The sequence below is a fragment of the Uloborus diversus genome, unplaced genomic scaffold (genome assembly GCF_026930045.1).
Source record: "Uloborus diversus isolate 005 unplaced genomic scaffold, Udiv.v.3.1 scaffold_13, whole genome shotgun sequence".
Taxonomy (NCBI): Eukaryota; Metazoa; Arthropoda; class Arachnida; order Araneae; family Uloboridae; genus Uloborus; species Uloborus diversus.
This window is the reverse complement of record NW_026557987.1, coordinates 3,876,119-3,888,189: the sequence shown is the minus strand read 5'-3', so window position 1 is coordinate 3,888,189 and position 12,071 is coordinate 3,876,119. Positions and strand designations below refer to the sequence as shown.

Genomic DNA, 12,071 nt, shown 5'->3' with positions numbered 1-12,071 from the left:
CTGATCAAACATTAGAAGAATAAAAAATATAATGATGTATTCATCACTGCAAGACTACTTTTCTTAGTGAACGTTTCTGAAAACTAGTCAGTGTATGACTAGAAGAAGAAGTAGTTTGTTTTCTAGTCATTAGGGTTATGTAATTGTTTTACCACTTTATTAGTATAGGAGACATTTTTATGCATTTGTACCGTAATCTTGGAATTTGAAACTTTTCTATTACATTGCAATGTTAACTAAATATATAAGAACCAGGGTTTGCCGATATATATCGGTCAATATATATCATGATATATACCCGATATTTATTATGAAAATATCATGATATTTTGATATTTTCTATATTTATTTTTTCAACTATGGTATTTTCAATATAAAAATTACATTTATTCATAGTAATATTGTTCATTTATTATTGAAAATTACCAAAAAGTTATGTACTATATTTTTATGATGTATTGATACATCATTATTACAAAGTAATATAATATTCCTTTTTATTTTATATTCTTAAAATTATTAGTAATGTAACAATTTTATGTCATATTAAAAGTGCCTAATTAAATATTAAATGTTGGTTAGGAAAAAAAAAGAAAATGTCTAATGACTGCACCAACTAATGCATATTTGTTATTTCTGAATCATAGAACTGTGTAAAAGTATCTAACAGAGAAAAATTGAGTGTAACAACTAATGCTAAATTAACTCCATTAAAATTGATTAAAATGTAAAATGAAATATTAGATTTAAATAAGGAAAGAAACCTTAACTTTAAGTCTGCATATTGTAATAATAATATAAGTAAGTAAATAGTGATTTGAGGATACATTTACTTTTTTGAAGACTTTAGATTGTGCTGATTGAAAATATCAGATACATATCAAAATATCCGATATTTTTAATATTTTCGAAAATATCATGATATTTTCGAACCCTGATAAGAACATATATTTAATAAGTATTACATATGGTTTGTTGTGATACTTCCCCTTTTCGTTTCTTTGTCCCTTTGATTTATGTCCTGTTAACTCTCCAAATCCATTGTTATATCTTTTGACTGTCTGGCAAATTTTATTTTTCATACATAAAAAAGAAGCATGAATATACAATACGACCTCGATATCTCGAATCTCACAGGACGGGAAAAAAATTCGAGATATTGAGTTTTTGAGTTATTAAGGTTTTGAAACAATTGCACTACAGTAGAGAATCAATTATCCGGGAAGTTCGGGACCATAGCTATCCCGGATATCTGAATTTCCCGGTTTTCTGGATCGCTAAAATGAGCTTTTGGCCGATTGTTTATAAAACTTAAATTACTATAATAAACAGTAATACGTATTAAAATATGAAGAAAACAGTTCAGAAATGCTGATCAATATCGAAACATTAAAAACTACTAGTGAGAGAATAATCTATACACAAAAACCTTATGTTATTTAATAAGACCTGAGACCCTCACATTCATATTGAAAAGGAAAGAAAAACAGCAATTTTCGATGTTTTTAAATGAAAGAGAATCAAGGGAAAGGCAAGAAACAAGTTTTTGAACGTAAATGTGCGATTCTTCTACTATAGTGTATGAGAGATTTTGTTTTAATGAACGCGTTTCTTTTTCTTTTTTTTCACTTTTTTGTAAAGGTTTGGCGTTTGCGATTATTGATAACTATTGGTTTTGCATTAAGTTAATACCAATTCAAATTTAATTTATGAGTTCCTGCAGCCTTATTATAATCTTGCGTTTAACGATTTCTAGATTCCACCATCAACTTTCCGGGAAAATTCGAGAATCGCGGCGTTTCACGCGCGCTTTTGCGACGTCACTTCCGCTCTAAACGGTTTTAATTAAAGGTCATTCAGTAAAATATTGTATTATAATGTGACAATATTCATCTCTTTAGTTTTCAGTTGGAATGAAACACAAAAATTTCAGACTCACGTGTGTACTTTTTAGTTCAAGAAAATATTCCGAAAAATTTTCCCTGCGTTAAAGACAACCCTTTGAAGTTCATTTTTAGCATTTTCCCGAGTTATAGATGAGTAATATGGAATTTATTAAGAAACCGCTCAGTTTTTTTTAGGTATTTAAAAAAAAAAGCTTAATTTTTCAAAAAATGCCGAAAATGCGTATTTTTAAAAAATGGCGGCAAAATCGGCAAAAGGTTGCCGGTTTTCTGGTTTCCCGGTTTTTTGGTTCCCGGATAAAAGGTTCTGCACTGTACTAGTAACTCTCACGATTACACTCACATACACTATATACGCTTATATATGTACTATGGGAACACTTTGAATTACAATTAATGAGTTAGTCTTCAATTTTTTACTAGATGTGAAATTTTATAATTGTTGGAAAGTGTACAGAATGAGATATTGGAATCGACTATTTCGACTTTGTTAGTTCGTCTAAAAATTTAAAAATTCAAATTTTATCTTCAACCAGTTGCCACCCACAGTCAAAAAATTTTCCTCAGCCATTTTATTTCAGTTAAAAAAGCAGAATGATGAAAATGAGGAATGCATTTTCTATTTTCGCTTGAAAACTGATGAAAAATCGACCCCCCCCCCCCCCCCATCCTCCAAGTGGACAACATGTTCAAAAGAAATGCACAAAGATTCTAAACTCTAGGAAAATACTGAGATAAAAAGAACTACAGCACTCCTATACCCACAGCCCGCACTCCCCTATTATCCTGCCCCAATCCTCTATTCTCAAAATTTCCGAGAAAAGGGATGGAAAACTTCAAGCAATTGTCTCTGAAGCTGGTTTTACTACTAAAATTGCCAAAAAAAACGACATTTGAAACTTACTTCTGTGCAAACATTTCGACACATCAAGAGTTTTGAAAAATAAATTTCGAGATAGCTATGGAAAATGAAGGTTTTTTTTTTTTTTTTTTGTTGTTTTTTTTTTTTTTTTTTTTTTGTTGAGACAAGTGTTTTAGGATATTAAGGTTTGACTGTATTTAAAACATGAAAGATTTTTTTTTGTATTTGTGTATGTTTACATGAACTAATTTAAAAAAAATTATTTTTTTTAAGCTAAAATTTTTATTTTTTTTTTTAAATTAAGCTTGTGTGTGGGTGGCTGTGTGTAAACCTACCGCTGCTGTTGCTAATAAACCACCAAATGAAGATTTGCTTTTTGTTACAGACATTTTTATTGTCTCTTTTAGAGTTGCTGTAATTCTTTTCTTTATGGAAATGAGGCTGAAAAAATAATTGTTCTATTGAAACCAGTGATTTTCAATACTTTTTAAAAACATTCTAGGTATTTAAGTTGATTTTACTAATACATGCTATGCTTTTGAAGTAGGGGAATGTGGGGCGAAATGAAATTAAATATTTTCAGTTTGCAGCGCTACCTATCTAGCGATATTTTAACTAGGTTCTGAAACTCACAAATGATTCTGATTAAAAAAAGAAATTGCTCTACCAATTAAAGCATCTAATTTTGCAAGTCCTTTTCAAAATTGTATGCTCATATTGTTTGATTTTTTGACCTATCAAAAGTAATTTTTGTTGTTATAGAATGAAAAAGTTTTTGTAATAGACTTTTTCAGGGCTGCCACTGACGACTAAAAAGGCGACTTTTGCAACTATTTTGAAGAGTTGCAGACTATGTCGACTATTTTAGCCTAAATTTAGGCAAAACGACTATTTTGTAAAAAACTGCTGCTATTTCTGCCTAAAAGCGACTAAAATGTAAAAAACTACGACAGGAAAAATATTTTATTTTTCACTTACATGGGGCTAGGTGAAATTTTCCACTTTTTTTTTTGGACGGTTCCGCTGCAAGTTTTATCACAAAATGCCTTTTTTATGTATTTTAATTTTCACACCTAATTTCCAATTAAAAAAAAATCTCTTTGTTGATTTGTCTATACTCTATACGTTTCTATTTCTGGTCCACAAACATTGAATTGTTCTCTATTCTGTCAGTGCATTGTTGGAGTTGATTTCGAATGATGATGATTATTTCACTATGTAACAATAATTACTTCATAATTTTTGCACAATTATTGTCACTGAAAGAATAATGCCGGATGTCTATTAAAGAAATAATATAGATCGGCATTGCCTCCCAAATTGATACAATTTTAATTTTTTTTTTAATAAAAATTCACACTCCATACTGAAGCAAAATGCTCTGATTTATTTTTATTTTTTAACATATAAAAACAATTATGTTCACTTCGCATTTATGTTTTATAATTCATTTCTAAATAAATTAGGTTTTTGAGCCCAAACGGGTCACCTAAAATTGCGAAATAAATCGCCCTTTGACATGTGGCTTATGGGAGTGGTAATAGCATAGATGTGGATGGTGTGAAGCAGCATAACTTATTCTGTGTTAAATGTATTACTTTTGTACAGTTGTCTCTTGAAAACCAATGATCCTTTTTGTTTTAATTGTATCATTTCCGTTTTCACCAAGATTCAAACATTCAGTCGTGGAATTTGTGCCTTATTTATGTTTATAAAATCTCGCAAGGCTGGTTTCTTATTCTTAAAAATAACTCACTGTCAATTAGAGACGTATCGAGTACTCGGTAACTACTCGGTACTCGGCCTACTCGGCCAATTTGCCGAGTACTCGGTACTCGGCCTACTCGGCCAATTTGCCGAGTACTCGGTACTCGGCCAAATTCTGATCAGATACTCGGCCAATACCGAGTAATTGCAAAAAATTGAATATTGTCCAAGGCAGATACTAAAATTTAAAGAAAAAAGAGCAAGCATTATATTCTGCAATCATTTACAATTAAAATTTATAAGTCAAATTTTAAATTTTGAGAATAATGAAGTTTGTAATGCTTTAATGGACTAAATCTTTATTTTAATGTCCCCAAAGTTGATAAAACTTATTTATGTAAAATTATGCAAAAAAAAGTATAGAAAATGTGGAATTTTTATATTAAAAATGGATTTTTGTTACAAACAAAAATTAGTTATAAAAAATTATGAAAATACCTTTGCTTAAAAAATAAAAGGAAATAAAACAACGTTAAAAGCACACTGCAGGAACACTGCAGACGCGTGTTTTATCATTACAAGGAATTCCTTTTTCAATGCACAACATGGGAGCTCGTGGATTTAAAGGCATCCGACAAAAGTCAGATTTTTTTTGTCGAATGTCTTTACATTCTTGAGCTCACATGTTATGCGCTGAAAAAGACGTTCCTTGTAACAGGGGGGGGGGGGGGGGTCAGAAACACATGTCTGTAGTGTTCCTGCACATTTGTTGTATTAAAATTATTTATGTTTGGCGGACTGAAACTATAATTGATTGGTATAAATTTGTTTTAATTCCAACTTGATTAATCATACGTTTTATTTATTTATTTTTAACTTTAAAAACAATTTTTTTTGTAAAATTTTTGACACAAACAAAATTGTTTATATAATGCGTAAATTGAATTTCAGCAGGAATTCAGTTTTAAAAACTATTATATGGACAAGGAGGTCTATACTACTATTCCAATAAGTTCAAAATTCATCACATGTGTGTCGGTGGTTCTTCATAAAACATAATTGGTACTTGGTAACTCGGCCGAGTAGTGAAAGGCCGAGTACTCGGTAACTCGGTACTCGGCTACTCGGCCAAAGTGCTACTCGGTACGTCTCTACTGTCAATGTTACTGCATGTTGTGTCTACACAAATCCTAATGAAGTTTGGACATGTGATGTATATTATGTATTTTAATAAAATTCTAATATAATAATAATTTGTGGTTGGTTGTATTGAATTTATTGGTGCAAGAGCCTTAATGGGCTATACTGCGCCAAAGAATTGCTCAGTATAGCCTATTAAGGCTCTTGCGTTATTAGTTGTGTTATTTATGTGTCTATTTATAAGTTGTGTTATTTATGTGTGTAGTTATAAGTTGTGTTATTTATGTGTGTTTTCCTAATTTTCCCGATTTCAGTTTTGCGACCGCCTTTAGTAACAACCCATTTTGTAGGAAGAAGAAATGCATGACTTCGGGATATTTCATTGTATTCATTTCAAACCTGTGCTTGGAATTTATTGCTCTTTAATAGCATAATAAAATATGGGTTTTCTTTCTTTGCAAAATAGTTGAAAATTAAGGGGGAAAACCAGTTTAGGAGGCCAAAATTTTAGTATTTTTTGTGATTTTCTTAAGAGGAAAGAAATAATCAAAATTTCTTTAAACTTGGAGGATATTTTATTCATCTTTTAAAGTACACCTTGTCTTTTTTTGAAGACCTTTCCACCAGAATTAGTTGAGTTAAAAGCTGCTGTCCATGGGCGGTTACCATCAGAGCTTGTTTCTGGTGAGTATTACCGAAGCCACAATTTTTGCCTGTAATCATCACAATTTTTCTTTCTCATCAACAACATATTTCCCAAAATATGAACCTAATTGTGATCAAAAAAGTTGAAAATGGCACGTTTTTGAGGTGTTTGATTACAATGTTATGTTTTTCTACTATTTTTTTTCACACTTCTTGCATAATTTTTTTTTATTTTTATTAATAATATCATCGAAGAGTTAGGTTCATTCACACAGATTTTTAGAATGATTGGTCGAAAACTCTTTCAGCTAGAATGCACACCAGTTGAAAAAAAGTTGTTTCCAGAAAAATGCATTTGAAAAAAAAAATGCTGTGAACGTTTTTGAATCTTCAGTCATTTTAAGTGCTCATAGCATTGGAGCTAATGTATCTGGGATTTTTCACTCAAATTTTGGCAACATATTCTTGAATAGTTTTACTAACGTTTTATGACATTTAAAAAAAAGTTAATTTTTTGACCGGTCTAAACTAGTTTCCCCTCTTAAAAGAAGCTTTTGAGTTTTTAAACGCAAACAGAACTTTAAAGTTTAAAAGTTAAGTTCAAGTTTTGAAAATTTATTTTTTTTTAAAGATTTTTTTAAGTTTCATAAAAAGAAAGGAAAATAAAGAATGCGTTTCGTGAAACCCTTGATTGACATCCATGGAACCCCTGGGTTCTGTGGAACACAATTTAAGAAACACTGGTCTATAAATGGTTAATAAAATGCTTCCTTCCCTCCAAATTACAATAGTGGCTATGAAACTATCAAATTGCCAACAAATTATTGAAATTACTAACAAAATAAATATAGTAAATTGTTTATAGAAAAATAGTACTCTTGAAAAATGTTTGAATAGTTTACTAACAATAGTTATTAGTGTAGCATATCAGTGAGTAGCTTGCTGTTATCTGTTTTTATTGCAAGAGCAGATAACACCAATTTCAAGTTTTTGACGTCACGAATTTGTCACGAATTTATAGGCGGCTGGTGCTCCAAAAAAGTGGGGTTTCAAAAGAAGCGTTAGGGGGCGTGGCTCCGAAGCTTTTCTCTCTCTCTCTTTTTTTTTTGTAGAAAAATATATATTTGGTTATATTAAAGGCTTTTAACATTTATAATTCAATGGCCCTCAAAAAGTGGAATATGGCCCCCCAAAAATCGGGACGGATGACCACCTCGGACTCTCCCCTTCCAATTCAAAGTTCCATTTTCATGAAATAAGATGAGAAAAGTTCATTTGTTTGGAATTTTTAGTTTTTACTTTCAAAAATCAATCAACTCACCCTATAAAAAATCATTTTTCAATACGTCATTAATTTTTAACTCTGAGAAGTGAGGGGGCAAGGCCCCCTTATTTTTGGAAAGGAGGGGGCTGTTGCCCCCCCCCCCTCCCCCATGAGCCGCCTATGACGATTAGAACCGACAATGTCAAAAAACAACCCTGATGATCTGAGCTAACGAACGAAAAACCATCTGACAAAACAAGAATTACCGAAAAAGAGTTTAAACTGGAAAAAAAAAAGATTGAATAGTAACCAATGATACTATTGGCAACACAAGTGATTATAAGCAGATGAAGAAAATATTCATTCGATTTGTAAAATGGCATCATGAACTTTAATCACTGTTAAACCGTAACATGGTATGTTAGTGCGATGTAAAATATCTCATAAGAATTTTACAATGGTAAATTTTTCAAACATTGACATCTTGAACCAAATTCCACAAATAGTGTTATCTTTTCCACCACCATCTGTGATTGATGTCCACTAAACTTCCGTATTGCGAATCTGGAAACACCTGAATTCCAAGCCTAGAAAAAAAAATTTAAAGAGTGTTTTATTTATTATCTTATTCAAACAGTTTTATTTCAACAGCATTAGTAAAGCATGGAAATAGAAAATTATTGTGAAACTGTTTCGGAGTTACAAACTGGATGTCCACGCACCTGGAAAGTTTTACCGAATTAAGCTCATTTTATCGAATCGGCGCTTTTTTTTTTGAGCAAATTCTGATTTTCGAAATCCAATTGCATCCCGGTCTATAAAGTTCGCTTGTGTTTGTTTACTATGTGATTTTAAAACCATTAAAAATTTTATGTTTGTTGTTTTTTAAAACCCTTTTTGTTTTTTACGTTATTTAATTTATAACGGTATTTAATTTATTATATTATATTCTTTATTTTTACGTTATTTGCTCACTCGTCATTTTGCCACGCCCACTCGGAAATTTCAAGGACGTTTATAGGGTAAGGATAGAATGAAATTCATATTTTGTTTTGGTTGCTTTTCAGTTAGAATAGTATCTCAGCTCGTTACATTTTGCTTGATTTGAATTTTTAGAAACATGTGCAAACTGCAAAGCTTGAGCATAGCTCAGAGGGTTGCAGTTTTATGTTCACAAAGAACTAATACAGACAATTCTTGTGATAAATGTATGTATTTTCTGAAAACATTGCTTCCCGTGAGTCATGGAAATGTAGCAGATACCTTGTACAAAGAATCAGCCGTGGCGCCAAGGGGGGGGGGGGGAGGGGGCTTGCATTAACATGAAATATGTGGGAGGACATAGATGCAAAAATAATATTTTTGAAGTACACTTTCCAAAATTTACCAGCCGTGTCTCTTTTTTAAGGAATGCAACCTCATAGGCGGGACGGAGTTTTGTTGCAAGTTTTTGTTGCAAAAAAAGGTTTAGACGAATGAATGTTTTTATGTTTTTTAAATTTATATATTTTTCGATAAGAACCAAATATAAATGAGCAAAGGAAGTATCTTATATATCAAAATCTGAGTGTATCTTTGTATCTACCTATCTATCTATGTATGCCACTCTAACTTCTTCCGAACGCCAGAGAATTGACGATTGAACTAGGTCGATAGAATAGTAATTTTTTCTGGCTCATGTTTAGGAAAGTTTCGTTTTTCTACAACTTTAATTAGCGAAGATATTAATTTAAACATTTAAAGCGTTTATTGTCAAGAGCGTTTTCCGCTAGAAGGAAATCACTTTGGCACGGTGCCAAATTGGACCTTTGGTTCTTTTCCCAAGTCTACGTTGAACTTGCCTTTGTCGGGGGCCTTCTTTCCTGCGTTTATAATTGCTCTCTTTTTTTTCTGCTTAAAGCTGAAATTATTGAATGGTTGAGTTACAAGGTGACTGAGAATGGATGATTCTAGAGCTACGCCACGCTGAAAATTAATGCACTTATTCTCATTGGCGGGAGCAAACCCCATCCGTACTGGTACTGATTTTTGAAGGCCGCGGGACAAAGCCCACTATTCAGCAGCCGGAAGGATACCTTGTTTAAAATTCTTTTATTTTTCTTCCGGGAATGAAGAGGTGTGTAAACAGTGAGAAAAAGGGTAAAGGTGGACTCAAGTGCACTGACCACCGTCCCCTGCTTTTGTTGCTTATTGGGTGGAAATTCTTAGAAAAGAAAGATCACATTTTGAAATCATGTTTGAGGTAAACAATGTACGACAGAAAGCTGCAGTGCGAAAATTTTTCCGGGGGAACTGAGCCGGTCTGAAACATTCCAGGGGGAGCTCAAGCTCCCCCGGTTCCTACGCCTATGTGTAGCGACGCAAACGATGCGATGATTCTTTTCCTTGAAAGGAATGCAATTTGCTTACCAAAAACGTAAATTCTCTGTCGCTAAGCGCAGCCCCCGGAGGCGGACTGTACGAGCCGACGTAGGCGGCTAGTTGAAATGTTAATGCACGAAGGAAACAAGTGAAAGAACCGTATTCGCAACTCCAGTAAACTATAGGGGGCGCTGCAGCCCTGTCTAATGGCGGCTGAAAAGGGTAAAACGAACAAATGCCGTAACTTATAACTTGCTTTGACGCTTAGTGAATGACAGACATTTTTCATCGTGTTTGTGGGAAGCTTTTCTATTCTTCTGAAATTACATTACACCACAAACTGTCTGAATCGTGTAATTTACCCCAAAGAAAACACGTGGAATGGAATTTGCCGTTTTCTTTAGTTGTTAATCACCGCAAGGCAGGATTGCCAATTTAGGGGTTTTCCCCCTAGATTTAGGGGGAAAATTTTAGTATGGGTTTTTTTTTAGGAGTTTAAATTTTAGGGTTTAATTAGGTAAAAATGTTTTTTTTTAACCTTTGGGAATGCAAGTTCGACTATTTTATTTTATTTTTTTACTTACATACATTTTTTGAGGCTTTTTAGAGACCATTTGTTTTGATTAGAAATGACATAAAAATGAAACAAAATGCCTTAACTCACCCAGCATCGACACTAGCAATGGATACGTGACCTTTTAATTTGCCATGTGTGTGATGTCACAGTAAAAGATCACGTGAATTTGACGTCACATGAATCTTTTCAATCGCATTTAGGGGTTTTTTGAGTTGAGTTTAGGGGGAAAGATTTTTAGGAGTTAGCAACCATGCCGCAAGGTAGCGTATTCAAGCCCTGGAGTTGCGAATCGATTGATCCTGAATCACTCTATTTTTGCAAACGATTAGAAAAGTGGTTTGCAATTTAATCATTCTTACAATTTAAGCATAAGATTATTTGGTGCAATACCTCAGAGGGTAATTTAAAAGTTTTTTTTTTTTTTACGTTTTTACGATGATAAATCTTTCAAAAAAGTGCCTTCCTGAGACGTATTACTTGAATGCTATCTTTTCCACCAACTGCCGATGATGTCCACTAAACTCCCGTTTTGTGAATCTGGGAACACTTGGATTCCGAGCCTGGAAAGAGAGAAAGAAGTATGGAAGGTTTTGACTGTTTTGTATCCAACTCATGGGCGCCCATATGCAAAATTGTAAGGGGGGGGGGGCTCGGATATTTTAACCATGGTTTAGAAGGATATTTTCCCCATGGAAGCAGATTTCAGGACAGATTAGTCATTAAAATTTGACATTTTTAATTACTTGTTCATTAATGGCTGGAGATCAAATGTTTTTACATTTTTGAAAAGAAAAAAGTACTAAAAGCAAGGAATTTCTTAGGGGGGCTCGATCCCCCCTTGTCCCCCTATATGGGCGCCCTTGATCCAACTGGAAGAGATAGCGGAGGTAAACTGAGAAAGGTAATGCTTGGCGATACCCTGGGGCGCAGTGGCGGCTCGTGGTAGGGGCCAGAGGCACTTTTTTCAGACAATAACTTATAACTTTTTATTATTTTTCTTTTTCTTTTTTGCGCGTATGTGTTTGAAATAAAAAAAAAAAAAATGGATTGATGTGGAGCAGGGGAAGGGGGTCAGAAAATATTTTTAAAGATTTACTTTGTTTTATTTCCCCTCCCCCTGGAATGTCTATCCTAATAGTCTCAACTTTTCCTTTAAGAAAGATCGGCGCGAAGCCGGTCGATCACTAACACTAGACATTTGTCCCAGGGCCTGTCCATTTTCCCTGTTTTTCCGTTATCGCAAAAAATCGTGTTCGTTACCATTCGAAACTCTGAATTTGAACAAGTTTGAACCCTTTAATTCGTATTAAAGAACAGATTTTTTTTAATTTTCTATTCAACTTTAAAACTTGAAAGAAATAATGAAAAAGTACCTTTGAAAATCAATAAGGGTCAAATTTACCTCTAACTTTGAAGGCCCGTCTTGCACCCCCCCCCCCTCAACAAGAACATTCGGCAGGCCTTACTGCCTACAAGCATTAAATGTAAAGCATTTTTGAAAATGTTATGTGGAAAAAATGTCATGTGGTTTGTTTATTCGCGCATGAAAACAGAAGTCAACCTACTTGGCTGGGCCATCCTTCTTCCTGCGCAGGAACATTGAGAAAAACC

General features: G+C 33.2%; 1 long non-coding RNA gene across 1 annotated transcript; it reads right to left on the bottom strand.

Annotated features, from left to right (window-relative positions):
* Positions 1 to 7,880: 7,880 nt before the first annotated feature.
* On the bottom strand, positions 7,881 to 12,071 carry LOC129232584 (uncharacterized). The gene is made up of 3 exons (XR_008581366.1): positions 12,026 to 12,071; positions 10,938 to 11,020; positions 7,881 to 8,109 (listed from the first exon to the last, which is right to left on the bottom strand). It is a non-coding gene; the product is annotated as an uncharacterized LOC129232584 (long non-coding RNA).